This window comes from Trachinotus anak, unplaced genomic scaffold, assembly GCF_046630095.1.
Source record: "Trachinotus anak isolate AG129_WGS33_773 ecotype Australia unplaced genomic scaffold, CSIRO_AGI_Tana_v1 ptg000008l, whole genome shotgun sequence".
Classification (NCBI taxonomy): Eukaryota; Metazoa; Chordata; class Actinopteri; order Carangiformes; family Carangidae; genus Trachinotus; species Trachinotus anak.
In genome coordinates, this window is record NW_027273859.1 from 27,159,818 (window position 1) to 27,163,751 (window position 3,934).

Genomic DNA, 3,934 nt, shown 5'->3' on the forward strand with positions numbered 1-3,934 from the left:
AACCACAACGTTAGCTTCCGTGTTGTCAACATCCGGTTCTCATTTTCAAAATAAAGGTCGAAACACAATGACAAACCTCTTGCTCACCAAAGCTAAGACACACTGTAAAGCGTGTTCTCTGATTGTTGTCAAATCACACAAACACCAACACCACTTCAGGTTTTTTATTTAATTGGTTTTTTTTTAGAATGGAACATCTATTGATTTAATTTTATCAAAAAAAAACCAAAAACATAAACAGAACAATTGTCCAAATATTCACAAAATAAGATCAAAGAGAAAAGACAGAAATCTAAAAGTAAACTATAGTAGAATGATGTATAAATGAACACATTTTTTTTTACCCAAGGAAAACTTACTGTCTGTTAAATTACAGACAGTACACACACCAGAAATGGACAACTCACCACTATGACAACCTCAGGCATCTGTCAACCCACAAACACTGCTACTGTTGTTGTAAATATGTTATTTCTTGTATCTATATATATATATATATATATATATATATATATATATATATATATATTATTATTATTATTATTATTATTTATCTTTCTAAATATCTGTTATATATAACACTGTGAATTTCCCCACTGTGGGACTAATAAAGGTGATGTTATCTTACTAATGCCATCTTCATCAGCCCATTAGGCTCATTCAGTTAATATAAAAGATGTGAAATTAAAAAAAAAAAAAAAGGGGGGGGGGGGATAAAAAAAAGAATAAAATATAAAATTATGCACTAAGTGAGTATAAGAAAATACGCCACAGAAAAGGTTTATTCTACTTCTCTTACTTCACACATATAGAATAAAACAATAGCCTACTTGTAATTTCTTCAACAGTTAAGCACAAATGTACCAGCTGAACTAAAAAAGCATAACGTAGATAAATAAACTTTGGATGCCTGTTCGTTTTTGTTAACTCATAAACAAACACTTTTAGGAAACATTCAAGCAAAAAAGTTTGCCTCAGTTTGTAGCAGTTGACAGACATAATCATTTTTTGCATTATTATTAGTAGCAGTAGTAATTATTATATGTATATATTTATTATTATTATTTTATTTTTGTCTCAGTGCTGTCAGCTTAGACATCATGATGAACATGAACGCTAGACTTCACTGATTTTAATTAGAAAGCTGTGCAGGATGTGATGTTGGTGCAGACTCCTGCACACTTGACAACAGTTTTCTCCCTGAAGTACTTCCCCTCTGTCTCTGTCTTTGCTCCTGTTCATGTCTCATGTCCACCGCCATCTAGAGGGCAGGATGGCAGCCGAGCCTCACTGGGCCTATATTTTCTGTGTCTTTCTAATAGAATGACTTTCATTCCTCCAACTCCTCCAGTCACACGGAGGAACTTTAATTCAGGTTTTGAGGCCATTACAGCACAGAGATGTTAATCAGGAAAAACTCATTGAGATAGTGCTGAGCCCTCGAGCTCTGAGCGTTGTCTCCCACTACACATGTGCAATTACAAGAAACTGCCTCCAAGACTAAATCTGTTCATTTACAAGCTAGTTTTGGTTTCAGCTGCAGCGGGGAACAGTTTAATTGGCTCTGATTCTCAATAGATAAGAAAAGATGAAATTTTAATGACGTCCATGGGGAAAATGTGTGATTACAACAGCACAATACAGGATATATTCAGGAAAGGAACGCGGCATTTGTACTTATATATTGCACAGTGCTTCTGCAGTGGGAGTGGGATGTGACTGTGAGGTTTGAGAGCCAAACTGTGAACTGTTGCATATGTTTAAAATGTACATATCTGATCAAACATACAGCTCATCACAGAAGGGAGATTTTGTCACAGCCTGAGACATTCACTTGATTACAAAAACATGAATAATCTCCATGAAAAATCTCTCTGCTAATGTTGGGACTGCAGCTAATCACTATTTCCATTAACAATTTATCCTCCAATTATTTTCTTGATTATTAATTTTGTCCGTAAAATGTCTGAAAATCAGAGAAAATATTCATTATCCATCATAATTGCCCAGAACCCAAGATGAGACACTCAGACACCAACAGTCCAAACACCACAGATGTTGAGAAACGCTTATCTCTTGATTGAGTCTCATCGAATACCTTGTTTTACACAAAACACAAACGTGTGTGTGTGTGTGTGTGTGTGTGTGTGTGAATGAGAGGCTGATTGTAAAGCACTTTGGATGCAAACATTATATAATGCAATTTTCTGTCTATGGACTGTTACAGCCAGGCGGTTTTCATCTGCAGCAAAAATAGGAGACACACAGATAAACTAAGTGACAGGGAACTTTATTGATCACAAAATCAAAATCAAAATAAACACAAAGAATTAAATGGGAAACAGTCAGTAGCATAGGGAGCGGCTGCGTGAAAATGTGCAGCATGGATGTTGTGCTGTAAAAACCAAGAAAAGGAAACAAAAATGCAGAAGTGTGTAGGATGAGGAGATGCTGCTGCTGCTCTGGCGAACATACATCAGGCACACTGGGCCCAGACGTGTCCCATGGCACTGATTAAACTCCTGATTGGTCTGCAGCCTTGGAGACGCAAAGCAACAGCAGAGTGAACCAAGCAGAAGAACTGTCACAGGACTAATCCGTTAACTCACAAGACTCAGTTTTGGGCCCCCTCTTGTTCTTCAAACACAAACTCTCTCTCCTCTGTCATCGCATCCGACAAATTCCCGACTACTGCAGCACCTGCTCGGGGGACGAAGGTCAAAGAGGTTCGATATCTCCTGTTGATGGAGGTCATGAAAAGGAATTTACTCCAGAACTGGATCTATTCATGCTCTCACTGATGCGTTTGTGTATCGATGTTATTGAGCTGCAGACACAAACACACACAGCAAACATTTCACTGATAATGATTCTTTCAAGCAAGACACTGAGAAAAATCTTTCTTCTTTAACCAACTCTCTAACTTAGAGATTAACTTAACTGAGCAGTATTTTTTTATTACTCTGTGCATTAAAAACAGACATGTGACTGTAACTAGAACTGACATAATACACACATAAAACCATTATATTCCTACCAACATCAACCAAGCACAACATTAAGTTTAATAAACAGTGAATGACAGCAGTGCCACAGGATGTAATGTGGTTTTGTGATAATGCACTTAATGTAGTGATAAAACACACTATAATCATTTCCTAACACAGTGCAGCACTGTCTCCATCAGAGTTGGACAGAGGTGAACGGTGAAAGGTGAAGCTGGCTGGAGATCACAGGAGAACTGGAAATTAGGAAATTCACACCTGAATTTGTCTGTTGTTCCAGCTTCAATAGAAGTGAATTGGGAACAGAGTGAATATTTGTATAGCTACCAGACCAAGCCTTAATAATGGGGGCACCTTGGCGGGTTAATCTGGCCATGGACGGTGGTATGTCCATAACCAGTGAAGATGCTCTGCAAAATCTGAGGAGTTTTCATTTTCACTCTCAATTACCAAACATGGCAGTAGGTTAAAACCTGTGTGACCTTAGGCACTGTGTAAAAGCTTCAGGTACTGTGGAGGTTTAGATTTTTATCCATCAACTCAGTCTGATCAGTCATAAAGTCATTCTGCAGCAAACACAGTCAGAGTCCAGAGGAACAAGGATCTGAACATGCTGGGATCACATGAAGGGACAGAAGACACTGAGACTCTCACTGAGTTCTCCAGGATGCTTCAACAACCTGCCTGCAAAGCTGCTTAAAAAACTCTGTGCAATTATCCTCACTTTTTTTTTTTTTAAAGTGCCTAAAGTCTTTGCACAATCCCCAAAAGCAACACTGGTTATCTACAAAAAAAAAAAAAGTAAATAAATAAATGAAATAAAAAAGAAAAAGAAAAGAAAGTGAAAAAAAGGAAAAGAGCAGGTCACATGACCGCCTCCGTTATTTCCTGCAGCCGCTACCTATCCGCTGCTCGCCGCCGCCTGCGAC